The sequence below is a fragment of the Oncorhynchus tshawytscha genome, linkage group LG30 (genome assembly GCF_018296145.1).
Source record: "Oncorhynchus tshawytscha isolate Ot180627B linkage group LG30, Otsh_v2.0, whole genome shotgun sequence".
Lineage (NCBI taxonomy): Eukaryota > Metazoa > Chordata > Actinopteri > Salmoniformes > Salmonidae > Oncorhynchus > Oncorhynchus tshawytscha.
This window is the reverse complement of record NC_056458.1, coordinates 11020371-11038109: the sequence shown is the minus strand read 5'-3', so window position 1 is coordinate 11038109 and position 17739 is coordinate 11020371.

Sequence of the window (17739 nt, the reverse complement as noted above, 5' to 3'; positions counted from 1 at the left end):
CCTCCATCACCACTAGCCTTCATCACCACTATTCTCCATCACCACTAGCCTCCATCACCACTAACCTCTATCACCACTAGCCTCCATCACTACTAGGCTTCATCACCACTAGCCTCCATCACCACTAGCCTTCATCACCATTAGCCTCCATCACCACTAGCCTCTATCACCACTAGCCTTCATCACCACTAGCCTCCGCCACCACTAGCCTCCATCACTACGAGCCACCACCACTAGGCTTAATCACCACTAGCCACCATTAACTTTCATCACCACTAGCCTCCATCACCACTAGCTTTAATCACCATTATCCTACATCAACACTAGCCACCATTAGCCTCCATCACCACTAGTCTCCCTCACCACTTGCCTCTATCATCACTAGCCTTCATCACCACTAGCCTCCGCCACCACTAGCCTCCATCACCACTAGCCTCAATCACCACAACTCACCACCACTAGGCTTCATCACCACTAGCCTCCGCCACCACTAGCCTCCATCACCACTAGCCTCAATCACCACAACTCACCACCACTAGGCTTCATCACCACTAGCCACCATTATCCTTCATCACCACTAGCCTCCATCACCACTAGCCTTCGCCACCACTAGCCTCCATCACCACAACTCACCACCACTAGCCACCATTATCCTTCATCACCACTAGCCTCCACCACCACTAGCCTCCATCACCACTCGCTTCCATCACCACAACTCACCACCACTAGGCTTCATCACCACTAGCCACCATTGTCCTTCATCACCACTAGCCTCCATCACCACTAACCTCTATCACCAATAGCCTCCATCACTACTTGGCTTCATCACCACTACCTCCATCACCACTTGCCTCCATCACCACTAGCCTTCATCACCATTAGCCTCCATCACCACTAACCTCTATCACCAATAGCCTCCATCACTACTAGGCTTCATCACCACTAGCCTCCATCACCACTTGTCTACATCACCACTAGCCTTCATCACCACTAGCCTCCACCACCACTAGCCTCAATCACCACTAGCCTCCATCACCACTAGCCAACACTAACCACAATCACCACTAGCTTCCATTACCACTAGCCACCACTAGCCTTCATCACCACCAGCCTCCATCACAGCTAGCCACCACTAGCCTTCATCACCACTAGTCTTCATCACCACTAGCCTCCATCACCACTAGCCACCACTAGCCTTCATCACCACCAGCCTCCATCACCAGCTAGCTACCACTAGCCTTCATCACCACTAGCCACCACTAGCCTTCATCACCACTAGCCACCACTAGCCTTCATCACCACTAGCCTCCATCACCACTAGTCATCATCACCAATAGCCTTATTCACCATTAGCCTTCATCAACACTAGCCACCATTAGCCTCCATCAGAACTAGCCTCCCTCACCACTTGCCTCTATCACCACTAGCCTTCATCACCACTAGCCTCCGCCACCACTAGCCTCCATCACCACTAGCCAGCATTATCCTTCATCACCACTAGCCTCCATCACCACTAGCCTCCATCAGTACCAGGCTCCATCACCACTTGCCTCCATCACCACTAGCATCCACCACCACTAGCCTCCACCACCACTAGCCTCCATCACCACTTGCCTCCATCACCACTAGCCTTCATCACCATTAGCCTCCATCACCACTAATCTCTATCACCAATAGCCTCCATCACTACTAGGCTTCATCACCACTAGCCTTCATCACCACTAGCCTCCACCACCACTAGCCTCCATCACCACTCGCTTCCATCACCACAAGCCACCACCACTAGGCTTCATCACCACTAGCCAGCATTATCCTTCATCACCACTAGCCTTCATCACCACTAGCCTCCATCACCACTAGCCTCCATCAGTACCAGCCTACATCACCACTATCCTCCATCACCACGAGCCTCCGTCACGACTAGCCTTCATCACCATTAGCCTCCATAACCACTAGCCTTCATCAACATTAGCCTTCATCACCACTAGCCACCACTAGCCTCCATCACCACTAGCCTCCATCACCACTAGCCTCCATCACTACTGGGCTTCATCACCACTACCTCCATCACCATTTGCCTCCATCACCACTAACCTCTATCACCAATAGCCTCCATCACTACTAGGCTTCATCACCACTAGCCTCCACCACCACTAGCCTCCATCACCACTCGCCTCCATCACCACAAGCCACCACCACTAGCCTTCATCACCACTAGCCAGCATTATCCTTCATCACCACTAGCCTCCATCACCACTAGCCTCCATCAGTACCAGGCTCCATCACCACTAGCCTCCATCACCACTAGCCTCCACCACCACTTGCCTCCATCACCACTAGCCTTCATCACCATTAGCCTCCATCACCACTAACCTCTATCACCACTAGCCTCCATCACCACTTGTCTCCATCACCACTAGCCTTCATCACCACTAGCCTCCACCACCACTAGCCTCCATCACCACTCGCCTCCATCACCACAAGCCACCACCACTAGCCTTCATCACCACTAGCCAGCATTATCCTTCATCACCACTAGCCTCCATCACCACTAGCCTCCATCAGTACCAGGCTCCATCACCACTAGCCTCCATCACCACTAGCCTCCATCACCACTAGCCTCCATCAGTACCAGGCTCCATCACCACTAGCCTCCATCACCACTATCCTCCATCACCACGAGCCTCCGTCACGACTAGCCTTCATCACCATTAGCCTCCATAACCACTAGCCTTCATCAACATTAGCCTTCATCACCACTAGCCACCACTAGCCTCCATCACCACTAGCTACCACCACCACTAGCCTCCATCACCACTAGCCTCCACCACCACTAGCCAACACCACTATCCTTCATCACCACTAGCCTCCATCACAACTAGCCACTATCACCACTGGCCACCATCACCACTAGTCACCATCACCACTAGCCTCCATCACCACTAGACTCCATCACCACTAGCCTCCATCACCACTAGACTCCATCACCACTAGCCTCCATCACCACTAGACTTCATCACCACTAGCCACCACTGGCCTCCATCACCACTAGTCTTCATCACCACTAGCCTCCATCACCACTAGCCACCACTAGCCTTCATCACCACCAGCCTCCATCACAGCTAGCAACCACTAGCCTTCATCACCACTAGCCACCACTAGCCTTCATCACCACTGGCCTCCATCACCACTAGCCTCCATCAACAATAGACTTAATCACCATTAGCCTTCATCAACACTAGCCACCATTAGCCTCCATCACCACTAGCCTCCCTCACCACTTGCCTCTATCATCACTAGCCTCCATCACCACTAGCCTCCATCACCACTAACCTCTATCACCAATAGCCTCCATCACTACTAGGCTTCAACACCAATAGCCTCCATCAATACTAGGCATCATCACCACTAGCCTCCATCACCACTAGCCTTCATCACCATTAGCCTCCATCACCACTAACCTCTGTCACCTATAGCCTCCATCACTACTAGGCTTCATCACCACTAGCCTCCATCACCACTAGCCTCCATCACCACTAGCCTTCATCACCACTAGCCTCCGCCACCACTAGCCTCCATCACCACTAGCTTCAAACACCACAAGCCACCACCACTAGGCTTCATCACCACTAGCCACCATTATCCTTCATCACCACTAGCCTCCATCACCACTAGCCTCCATCAGTACCAGGCTCCATCACCACTAGCCTCCATCACCACTAGCCTCCATCACCACTAACCTCCATCACTACTAGGCTTCATCACCACTAGCCTCCATCACACTTGTCTCCTTCACCACTAGCCTCCATCACCACTAGCCTCCATCACCACTAGTCACCATTATCCTCATCATCACCACTAGCATCACCACTAGCCTTTCATCACCACTAGCCTTGATCACCACTAACCACCATTAGCCTCCATCACCACTAGCTTCCATCACCACTAGCCTTCATCACCACCAGCCTCCATCACCACTAGCCTCCATCACCACTAGAATTCATCACCATTAGCCTTCATCACCACTAGCCACCACTAGCCTCCATCACCACAAGCCTCCGTCACCATTAGCTTCCATCACCACTAGCCTCCATCACCACTAGCCTCCATCCACTATCCTCTATCACCACAGGCCTCTCACCACTAGCCTTCATCACCACTAGCCTCCATAACCACTAGCCTTCATCAACATTAGGCTTCATCACCACTAGCCACCACTAGCCTCCATCACCACTAGCCACCACCACCACTAGCCTCCATCACCACTAGCCTCCATCACCACTAGCCAACACCACTATCTTCTTCATCACCACTAGCCTCCATCACCACTAGCCACTATCACCACAGGCTACCATCACCACTAGTCACCATCACCACTAGCCTCCATCACCACTAGCCTCCATCACCACTAGCCACCACTAACCACAATCACCACTAGCTTCCATCACCACTATTAGCCTCCATCACCACTAGCCTCCATCACCACTAACCTCCATCACTACTAGGCTTCATCACCACTAGCCTCCATCACACTTGTCTCCTTCACCACTAGCCTTCATCACCACTAGCCTCCACCACCACTAGCCTCCATCACCACTCGCCTCCAACACCACTAGCCACCATTATCCTTCATCACCACTAGCCACCACTAGCCTTCATCACCACTAGCCACGACGAGCCTTGATCACCACTAGCCACCACTAGCCTTCATCACCACTAGCCTTCATCACCACTAACCACCATTAGCCTCCATCACCACTAGCTTCCATCACCACTAGCCTTCATCACCGCCAGCCTCCATCACCACTAGCCTCCATCACCACTAGAATTCATCACCATTAGCCTTCATCACCACTAGCCACCACTAGCCTCCATCACCACAAGCCTCCGTCACCATTAGCTTCCATCAACACGAGCCTCCATCACCACTAGCCTCCATCACCACTATCCTCTATCACCACGAGCCTCCATCACGACTAGCCTTCATCACCACTAGCCTCCATAACCACTAGCCTTCATCAACATTAGGCTTCATCACCACTAGCCACCACTAGCCTCCATCACCACTAGCCACCACCACCACTAGCCTCCATCACCACTAGCCTCCACCACCACTAGCCAACACCACTATCCTTCATCACCACTAGCCTCCATCACCACTAGCCACTATCACCACAGGCCACCATCACCACTAGTCACCATCACCACTAGCCTCCATCACCACTAGCCTCCATCACCACTAGCCACCACTAACCACAATCACCACTAGCTTCCATCACCACTAGCCTCCATCACCACTAGCCTCCATCAGTACCAGGCTCCATCACCACTAGCCTCCATCACCACTAGCCTCCATCACCACTAACCTCTATAACCACTATCCTCCATCACTACTAGGCTTCATCACCACTAGCCTCCATCACCACTTGTCACCATCACCACTAGCCTTCATCACCACTAGCCTCCATCACCACTTGTCTCCATCACCACTAGCCTTCATCACCACTAGCCTCCACCACCACTAGCCTCCATCACCACTAGCCTCCATCACCACTAGCCACCATTATCCTTCATCAACACTAGCCACCACTAGCCTTCATCACCACTAGCCTTGATCACCACTAGACACCACGAGCCTTGATCACCACCAGCGACCACTAGCCTTCATCACCACTAGCCTTTATCACCACTAACCACCATTAGCCTCCATCACCACTAGCCTCCATCACCACTAGCCTTCATCACCGCCAGCCTCCATCACCACTAGCCACCATCACCACTAGCCTCCATAACCACTAGCCTTCATCAACATTAGCCTTCATCACCACTAGCCACCACTAGCCTCCATCACCACAAGCCTCCGTCACCATTAGCTTCCATCAACAAGAGCCTCCATCACCACTAGCCTCCATCACCACTATCCTCCATCACCACTAGCCTTCATCACCACTATCCTCCATAACCACGAGCCTCCATCACCACTATCCTCCATCACCACTATCCTGCATCACCACGAGCCTCAGTCACGTCTAGCATTCATCACCATTAGCCTCCATAACCACTAGCCTTCATCAACACTAGCCAACACCACTATCCTTCATCACCACTAGCCTCCATCACCACTAGCCACTATCACCACTGGCCACCATCACCACTAGTCACCAGCACCACTAGCCTCCATCACCACTAGCCTCCATCACCACTAGCCTCCATCACCACTAGCCACCACTAGCCTCCATAACTAGCCACCACTACAATCACCACTAGCTCCATCCATCACCACTAGCCACCACTAGCCTTCATCACCACTAGCCTCCATCACAGCTAGCCACCACTAGCCTTCATCACCACTAGCCTCCATCACCACTAGCACCACTAGCCTTCATCACCACTAGCCTCCATCACACTAGCTCCATCACCACTAGCACTTTCATCACCACTAGCCACCACTAGCTTTCATCACCAGTGGCCTCCATCACCACTAGCCACCAGTCAACAACAGCCTTAATCACCATTAGCCTTCATCAACACTAGCCACCATTAGCCTCCATCACCACTAGCCTCCATCACCACACTTGCCTCTATCATCACTAGCCTTCATCACCACTAGCCTCCATCACCACTAGCCTCCATCACCACTCAGCCTCATCAAAACTCACCACCACTAGGCTTCATCACCACTAGCATTCACCATTATCCTTCATCACCACTAGCCTCCATCACCACTAGCCTCCATCACCACTAGCCTCCATCACCACTAGCCTCCATCACCACTCACCACCACTAGGCTTCATCACCACTAGCCTCCATCACCACTAGCCTCCATCACCACTAGCCTCTCATCACCAATATCCTTCATCCATCACTACTAGCTTCATCACCACTAGCCTCCATCACCACTAGCCTCCATCACCACTAGTTTCATCACCATTAGCACTCCATCACCACTAGCCTCTATCACCTATAGCATCACTCACCATCACACTAGCCACCATTCATCATCACCACTAGCCTCCATCACCACTAGCCTCCATCATCCACTAGCCTTCATCACCACTAGCCTCCATCACCACTAGCCTCCATCACCACTCAGCTTCAAACACCACTAGCCACCACCACTAGGCTTCATCACCACTAGCCACCATTATTCTTCATCACCACTAGCCTCCATCACCACTAGCCTCCATCAGTACCAGGCTCCATCACCACTAGCCTCCATCACCACTAGCCTCCATCACTACTAGCTTCATCACCACTAGCCTCCATCACCACTTGTCTCCATCACCACTAACCTTCATCACCACTAGCCTCCATCACCACTCGCCTCCATCACCACTAGCCACCATTATCCTTCATCACCACTAGCCACCACTAGCCTTCATCACCACTAGCCTTGATCACCACTAGCCACGACGAGCCTTGATCACCACTAGCCACCACTAGCCTTCATCACCACTAGCCTTCATCACCACTAACCACCATTAGCCTCCATCACCACTAGTTTCCATCACTACTAGCCTTCATCACCACAGCCTCCATCACCACTAGCCTCCATCACCACTAGAATTCATCACCATTAGCCTTCATCACCACTAGCCACCACTAGCCTCCATCACCACAAGCCTCCATCACCATTAGCTTCCATCAACACGAGCCTCCATCACCACTAGCCTCCATCACCACTAGCCTCATCACCACTAGCCTCCATCACCACTAGCCAGCCTTCATCACCACTAGCCTCCATCACCACTAGCCTTCATCACCACTAGCCTTCATCACCACTAGCCACCACTAGCCTCCATCACCACTAGCCACCACCACCACTAGCCTCCATCACCACTAGCCTCCACCACCACTAGCCACCACTAACCACAATCACCACTAGCTTCCATCACCACTAGCCTCCATCACCACTAGACTTCATCACCACTAGCCACCACTAGCCTTCATCACCACAAGTATTCATCACTGCCAGCAACCACTAGCCTCCATCCCCACTAGCCACCACTAGCCTTCATCACCACAAGCCTCCATCACCATTAGCCACCACTAGCCTTCATCACCACTAGCCTCCATCACCACTAGTCTTCATCACCAATAGCCTTAATCAGCATTAGCCTTCATCAACACTAGCCACCATTAGCCTCCATCACCACTAGCCTCCATCACCACTAGCCTTCATCACCATTAGCCCCCATCACCACTAGCCTCCATCACCACTAGCCTTCATCACCACTAGCCTCCATCACCACTAGCCTTCAACACCACTAGCCTCCATTACCACTAGCCTCCATCACCACAAGAATCCACCACAACTATCCACCACTAGCATTCATCTCCAGTAGCCACCACTAGCCTTCATCACCACTAGCCTCCATCACCACCAGCCTTCATCACCACTAGCCACCACTAGCCTTCATCACCACAAGTCTTCATCACTGCTAGCAACCACTAGCCTCCATCACCACTAGCCACCACTAGCCTTCATCACCACTAGCCTCCATCACCACTAGTCTCCATCACCAATAGCCTTAATCAGCATTAGCCTTCATCAACACTCACCATTAGCCTCCATCACCACTAGCCTTCATCACCATTAGCCCCCATCACCACTAGCCTCCATCACCACTAGCCTTCATCACCACTAGCCTCCATCACCACTAGCCTTCAACACCACTAGCCTCCATTACCACTAGCCTCCATCACCACAAGAATCCACCACAACTATCCACCACTTGCATTCATCTCCAGTAGCCACCACTAGCCTTCATCACCACTAGCCTCCATCACCACCAGCCTTCATCACCACTAGCCTCCATCACAGCTAGCCACCAATAGCCTTCTTCACCACTAGCCTCCATCACCACTAGCCTCCATCACCACTAGCCTCCATCACCACTAGCCTCCATCACCACTAGCTTCCATCACCACTAGCCTCTACCACCACTAGTCTCCATTACCACTAGCCACCACCACCACTAGCCATCAGGAGCCTTCATCACCACTAGCCACCACTACCCTTCATCACCACCAGCCTCCATCACAGCTAGCCACCACTAAACTTCATCACCACTAGCCACCACTAGCCTTCATCACCACTAGCCTTCCAACACCACTAGCCACCACTAGCCTTCATCACCACTAGCCTCAATCACCACTAACCACCACGAGCCTTCATCATCACGAGCCACCATTAGCCTCCATCACCACTAGCCTCCATCACCACTAGTTTTCATCACCACTAGCCACCATCACCACTAGCCATCACTAGCCTTCATCACCACTAGCCACCACTATCTCCATCACCACTAGCCACCATCACCACTAGCCTTCATCAACACCACTAGCCACCACTAGCCTTCATCACCACTAACCTCCATCACCACTAGCCACCACTAGCCTTCATCACCACTAGCCACCATCACCACTAGCCATCACTAGCCTTCATCACCACTAACCACCACTAGCCTCCATCCCCACTAGACTTCATCACCACGAGCCACCATTAGCCTCCATCACCACTGGCCTCCATCACCACTAGCCTCCATCACCACTAGCCTCCATCACCACTAGCCTCCATCACCACTAGCCACGACTAACCACAATCACCACTAGCTTCCATCACCACTAGCCACCACTAGCCTTCATCACCACCAGCCTCCATCACAGCCACCACTAGCCTTCATCACCACTAGCCTCCATCATCACTACTAGCCTTCATCACCACTAGCCTCCATCACCACTAGCCACCACTAGCCTTCATCACCACCAGCCTCCATCACAGCTAGCAACCACTAGCCTTTCATCACCACTAGCCACCACTAGCCTTCATCACCACTGGCCTCCATCACCACTAGCCTCAGTCAACAATAGCCTTAATCACCATTAGCCTTCATCAACACTAGCCACCATTAGCCTCCATCACCACTAGCCTCCCTCACCACTTGCCTCTATCATCACTAGCCTTCATCACCACTAGCCTCCGCCACCACTAGCCTCCATCACCACTAGCCTCAATCACCAAAACTCACCACCACTAGGCTTCATCACCACTAGCCACCATTATCCTTCATCACCACTAGCCTCCATCACCACTAGCCTCCGCCACCACTAGCCTCCATCACCACTAGCCTCAATCACCACAACTCACCACCACTAGGCTTCATCACCACTAGCCTCCATCACCACTAACCTCTATCACCAATAGCCTCCATCACTACTAGGCTTCATCACCACTAGCCTCCATCACCACTAGCCTTCATCACCATTAGCCTCCATCACCACTAACCTCTATCACCTATAGCCTCCATCACTACTAGAATTCATCACCACTAGCCTCCATCACCACTAGCCTCCATCACCACTAGCCTTCATCACCACTAGCCTCCGCCACCACTAGCCTCCATCACCACTAGCTTCAAAGACCACAAGCCACCACCACTAGGCTTCATCAACACTAGCCACCATTATCCTTCATCACCACTAGCCTCCATCACCACTAGCCTCCATCAGTACCAGGCTCCATCACCACTAGCCTCCATTACCACTAGCCTCCATCACCACTAACCTCTATCACCACTAGCCTCCATCACTACTAGGCTTCATCACCACTAGCCTACATCACCACTTTTCTCCATCACCACTAACCTTCATCACCACTAGCCTCCATCACCACTAGCCTCCTTCACCACTCGCCTCCATCACCACTAGCCACCATTATCCTTCATCACCACTAGCCACCACTAGCCTTCATCACCTCTAGCCTTCATCACCGCCAGCCTCAATCACCACTAACCACCACGAGCCTTCATCATCACGAGCCACCATTAGCCTCCATCACCACTAGCCTCCATCACCACTAGCCTTCATCACCACTAGCCACCATCACCACTAGCCATCACTAGCCTTCATCACCACTAGCCACCACTATCCTCCATCACCACTAGCCACCATCACCACTAGCCTTCCAACCCCACTAGCCACCACTAGCCTTCATCACCACTATTCACCACTAGCCTTCAACACCACTAGCTACAACTAGCCTCCATCACCACTAGCCACCACTAGCCTTCATCCCCACATGCCTCCATCACAGCTAGCCACCACTAGCCTTTATCACCACTAGCCACCACTAGCCTTCATCACCACTAGCCACTATTAGCCTTCATCACCACTAGCCTTCATCACAACTGGCCTCCATCACCACTAGCCACCACTAGCCTTCACCACCACTAGCCTCCATCACCACTAGCGTTCATCACCACAAGCCTCTACCACCACTATTCTCCATCACCACTAGCCTCCATCACCACTAGCCTCCATCGCCACTAGCCTCCATCACCACTAGCCACCACCACCACTAGCCTTCATCACCACTAGCCACCACAACCTCTAGCCTCCATGACCACTATGCTTCATCACCATGAGCCTTCATCACCACTAGCCACCACTAACATTCATCACCACTAGCCACCACTAGCCTTCATCACCACTAGCCACCATTAGCCTCCATCACCACTAGCCTCCATCACCACTAGCCTCCATCACCATTAGCCATCACTATTAGTTTTCAACACCACTAGCCTCCATTACCACTAGCCTCCATCACCACAAGAATCAACCACAACTAGCCACCACTAGCCTTCATCACCACTAGCCTCCATCACCACCAGCCTGCATCACCACTACCTTCCATCACAGCTAGCCACCAATAGCCTTCATCACCACTAGCCACCACTAGCCTTCATCACCACTAGCCACCACTAGCCTTCATCACCACTAGCCACCATTAGCCTTCATCACAACCACCCTCCATCACCACTAGCCACCATCACCACCAGCCTCCATCACCACTAGCGTCCATCACCACTGGCCTCCATCACCACTAGCCACCATCACCACCAGCCTCCATCACCACTAGTCTCCATCACCACTAGCCACCATCACCACTAGCCTCCATCAACACCAGCCTCCATCACCACTAGACATCATCACCACTAGACTCCATCACCACTAGCCACCATCACCACCAGCCTCCATCACCACTAGCCTCCATCACCACTGGCCTCCATCACCACTAGCCACCATCACCACCAGCCTCCATCACCACTAGTCTCCATCACCACTAGCCACCATCACCACTAGCCTCCATCAACATCAGCCTCCATCACCACTAGACACCATCACCACTAGCCACCATCACCACTAGACTCCATCACCACTAGCCTCCATTACCACTAGCCTCTATCACCACTAGCCTCCATCATCACTAGCCTCCATCACCACTAGCCTCGATCACCACTAGCCACCATCTCCACTAGCCACCATCACTACTAGCCTCCATCACCACTAGCCACCATCACCACTAGCCTCCAACACCACTAGTCACCATCACCACTAGCCTCCATCACCACTAGCCACCATCTCCACTAGCCTCTATCACCACTAGCCTCCATCACCACTAGCCTCTATCACCACTAGCCACCATCACCACTAGGCACCATCACCTCTAGCCTCCATCACCACTAGCCTCCATGACCACTAGCCACCATCACCACTAGCTACCATCACCACTAGCCACCATCACCACTAGCCAAAATGTGCCAATGAACTAAGTGCAGCAACGTAAGAGTTCTGTAAGAGACTCATGGTCTTGTTAACAGGTTCCATATGAGGCTGCTTGGCCTAGCTGGGTCTGGGTCGGGCTGACCCTATTCACAGTTTTGAGCCTGGCACCACCAACACACTTTCTGTCTTCTCTCATTTGGGCTGTCCATGCTTTACCCGACACCTGTACTGTGATTGGATAACCTTTTGTCTCGACAAACAAATTCTACTTGTTTCTCTTGTCTCGCCCTCTCTTTGTCTGTCTCTTTGTCTATTCAGTAGAGGTGCCACACCCCAGACAATGTTATTTCTGAAATGTTGAAATACGGAAGAAAGAAAACAATGGAAAACTGGACCCATTTTAAACAAGCTTCATCTCCACGGTGCAAAGAAAGATGAATACTCTTTTTTTTTCTGTTACAGTGTGTAAGCCATTGTTATCCACTGTGTTACCTTAGACTCATGTACATGATGCATATATGTCAGACTGAGTAGTATCTTTCTTGTACGAGTTTTATCTTTTGCTTGTGTCTGTTGGTATCTTGTAAGATGTCCATCTCAGTAGCTGCATATGTTCAATATCCATCTACACTGAGTGTACAAAACATTTCCATGACATACACTGACCAGGTGAATCCAGGTGAAAGCTATGATCCCTTATTGATGTCACCTGTTAAATCCACTTCATTCAGTGTAGATGAAGGGGAGGAGACAGGTTAAAGAAGGATTTTAAAATATTGAGACAATTGAGACATGGATTGTATATATGTGCCATTTAGAAGGTGAATGGGCAAGACAAAATATTTAAGTGCCTTTGAACGGGGTATGGTAGTAGGTGCCAGGCACACCAGATTGAGTGTGTCAAGAAATGCAACGCTGCTGGGTTTTTCACGCTCAACAGTTTCCTGTGTATATCAAGAATGGTCCAACACCCAAAGGGACATCCAGCCAGCTTGACACAACTGTGGGAAGAATTGGAGTCAACATGGGCCAGCATTCCTGTGGAACGCGTTCAACACCTTGTAGAATCTATGCCCCGGCAAATTGAGGCTGTTCTGACTGAGAGCAAAAGGGGTGCAACTCAATATTAAGAAGTTGTTCCTAATGTTTTCTACACTCAGTGTATATCAGCATGCTCAGTATATCAGTGTGTCCCCCCCCCCTCTTTCTCTCTCTCTCTGTCTCAGACACGCGCACAAGCAGTTGGTCTTGGCTCACCCTCTGTCTTTCCAGACTTTGAAGGGAGTTCAGACGTCTAATATAAGACAGGTCCCACCACAACAAAAGATCTCACTTTGAGTTAGAATAAACAATATCTCTCTCTTCCACCCTTTCTGTCTGTCCCCCACTCTCATTTTCCCTTCTTGGTGTTATTTCGCTCTTGGCAAGAGGAGAAGTATGTGCACTTGTTATGCGTTTTCCATGGTAGCCTTTCCTCTGGAATAGATTAGCAGCAGCGAATGAAAGGGTGAGCTGAACAAGTGAGATAGAGATAATGAGGTATAAGGAGACGGGAGACATTGGGCTGAAAGAGATGGACTTAATTTTCCTGATTAATCTGGTGTGATACGAATCTGTATTACCTGCCTAGTTTCAAACACTCCTTGCTTGTGCTTAAATACATCTATTTATTGGCTTGACCAACTCTTTCATTCTGACAGAATAATTCAATCAAACTGGTTGAATCACACACACACTCACACTCACTCACACACACACACACACACACACACAATTTGGCACTCCTGGACTAGGGGAGCAGCAGTAGATGAAGGATAAATTGGTTATTGCGAGAGAATTTAAACCCCCTGGTAGGAGATATGTTATGAAATCAAAGTGCGGAATCGTGCGTTTGCCTCTGTATGACCATGACAAGAGAAATAAGCTGGACTGATCTAAACCAACCTATTACAAGTTCACAACTCAATGTAATGGAAAGATTTGACTTGCTTTTTGCTATTTATCTGTTGGAGTGACTTCAAACGAAAAGGAGACGGAAAAGATGCACCAATTGCTAATAAATGGTAGAGTTTCTTTTAGCTTTGTGGAAAATGTGTTTAACATTCAGACAGGGACGTCTATCCAGCTTGAATTCCCTGACCCTGTTGGGTCTTGGCATAAAGAGGCCTCCTGTCAGTCATATCTTATTAGAGCCACATCGTGATTGGCTAAGGGCCGCTGGCACCCGCCCAGTAGAGGAAGTAGTGCAGTGCTGCTGGGCTGTGGAGCAGTGGAAACTGCACCGTGCTCTGGGATTGTGTTGAAGGCCTGTGTTGTTGCAGAAGGTTGCCCTGTGTGTTCAGGAGGTGGTGTGGGTTTGGTCTACTGGGAAATAGTACCATACTCTTCTGCTGTGGCGTTGGCCTCTAGGGTTGTACTGTGCTCTGGGAGTTGTGTTGCTGGACTGTGTTGGGATGTTTTGTTGCCAGGGCTGTGATCTTTGGTAGAAGAGACGCTTTTATAGGCCAACACACACAATGAACATAGCAACACAGACTGACACACAGAGATAGCGTATAGTAAAAGGGATGAATGAGAAAGAAATGGTGGTGTATAGTCGATGCAAAAAGTTTCAGATTTCCCCAGAAACAAGCCAAACATAGAAAATGATCCCACTTGGAGCGGTTTAGCGGTATATAATATTGAAAAAAGTAGAATGAGTGATTGATTGGTACATATAAACAACACTCACCTCTTATATACACAGCATGATGTATTAGAAGAATGACTGAGTCTTACATATATGTTGACAGCTGGTCATTACAACATGTGGCAGTTCAACACAACCACCTGAGGTAATGTGCAACAAAAGACACTGTACGAAAGTAAGAATGACTGCGTGTATATTTTCTGTATCTAAGGTCGACCAGGTTAAATCGATTTCACAGATACATAACAGTCAGTACGTTAGAGGAACACACACCAAAACACACACACACACACACTCAGCATGCCAAGGTCACATTTCATCTTGCTCTCCCTCCCCCATTCTTTCATTGGCTCTGAACAGTATGTTGTTTATGATCCCTCAACCTGGGTAAGCACTCATCCCTCTCTCCAGGAAGGCTCTGTAAACTCCTGTCCCCAACACACACACACTTACCATAGTTTTTTTCAGGATATATTCACAAAACGTGAATTGAATTTGTGTCAAAGGTAATGTCTAGGCTCTCACAGCAGATATTCTTACCAGGAATGAGCTCAAAATAGAACAAGGAAAAGGGAAGATGGGTTGACAGGATGGATGAGATTAAAGGAGTGGAGAGAAGAAGGATAGACAGAATACAATATGAGCATATAAAAGAAAATACAAGGTCTTTAATGCATCCTGTAATTTATTCACTGTTGTGTCCAACTACAGCATGTGTAGGCCTAATCACTATGTTATAGCTTTGTAAACACAGTTGATATATCAGCCTAGTTGTGAAGGATGATAGTTGAGCTTTTGGGTCAAAAAAACAAAACAGAGTTGAGACTGGAAACACACTCAGACATTGGATGGGCAATTGTATGTAGCCCTTGTTTGAACACAGGACTTTCAGACTTCTTCCATGTACATAGATAGAGCATTGTCCTCCTATGCACCATGGGTGTTATTCAAGTAATATTTCACAATTCCCATTTTTCACAAAAACATAGGCTTCTGGGGGTGTTATTCAATCAACATTTCACAATTCCCAGCTGGGTGTAGAAAGTGAGGCGGAAACATGCACACCGCAATAGGGGAGAGGACACCAGGTGACAGGTGAGAATGTGGCCTTGGATAATAATCTGTGGCCTTGAACAGTGTTCATGTGAATATAATAGTGTCAAAGAGTACATAGTCATTACACTGTAGTTGCATTGGAGTGCCAGGAAGTTGTATTAACATGAGCTAATAAACAGTCAATGCTGACAGCCAGGAAAGTCTGATGTAGGCATCAGTGCTGCCACTTTGAGGGACGTAGTGGAACTGCACATCATGTAGCCTACCATCCAAAACTACTGTAGTGTTGCAAGTCACACCAGTCCGTACAGGACATGCCAATCCTTTAGAAGTATGTCACACACACACAAATTAATCTGGTGCGATACACGTCTCTGTATTATCTGCCTAGTTTCAAACACTCCTTGTTTGTGCTTAAACCCATACAGTATCTTTCCTTTTTCTGTGGGAATCCTACGGTTTACACAGCTGAGTAACAGGTGCTGTGGCTGCCCCTATCGTCCTCTACCCTCTTTCCCCTCCTTTCATTCTCTCTCTCTCCTTCCTATAATCTTTCCCTTTGGTCTATATCTTCCCCACTCCTGTTACCATCACCCACTGTCCTTCTCTTCCCCCCCTGCCTCTCCCTCTCTCCTTAACATTGGCTCTCCTTTAAGTTATTCACTTTTCAGACTTCTTCCCATCAGCCACAGTCGCTTGGCATGACAGCATAGGATGAATGTAAAAAGATAGGGACCTGCAGTCGATCGCTCTGTTTGCCCACTGTCATTATGTCAGGCACACCCTCAATAAGAGACATTTGTATAGGTATACATTTGATTGACAGTTGGTGTAGATCTACCTGTATCTCCGATCCTATAAATGTTTTGACGTGTGTGTGTGTGTGTGTGGGTGTGTGGGTGTGTGTGTGTGTGTGTGTGTGTGTGTGTGTGTGTGTGTGTGTGTGTGTGTGTGTGTGTGTGTGTGTGTGTGTGTGTGTGTGTGTGTGTGTGAGAGAGAGAGAGAGCAAGAGATGGTGAGGGTGAGGGTAGTGCCCACATTCCTTTGGGATTCCTGACATTCCCTGTCTGTGGCACCCTGCTCCATCTCTGCACCCTGAGCGAGAGAGAGCCTCCCATTGACTCAGACCAATGACGCTTATCTAAAGTATATGTCTCCCTCTACTGGCCTTCACAGGCACCCTAATGAAATATCCTACGCTTGCATCCTCTCCTGTAAATTCCTCTGAGCGCCACCGCCTTCATCAAAGGTGTACTGCTTTTTGACTGATACACCAGATGGCGCCGAGACTATCTTTTTCCCCCACGCATGTATCATGATCACTTGTAATCTCCTAGCACGTAACACACTACCAGACAGCAAATCGTTGAAAGCGTTTTTGAGAAAATACATAAATATAAAATATTCGATTAATAAAAATCGTGTGC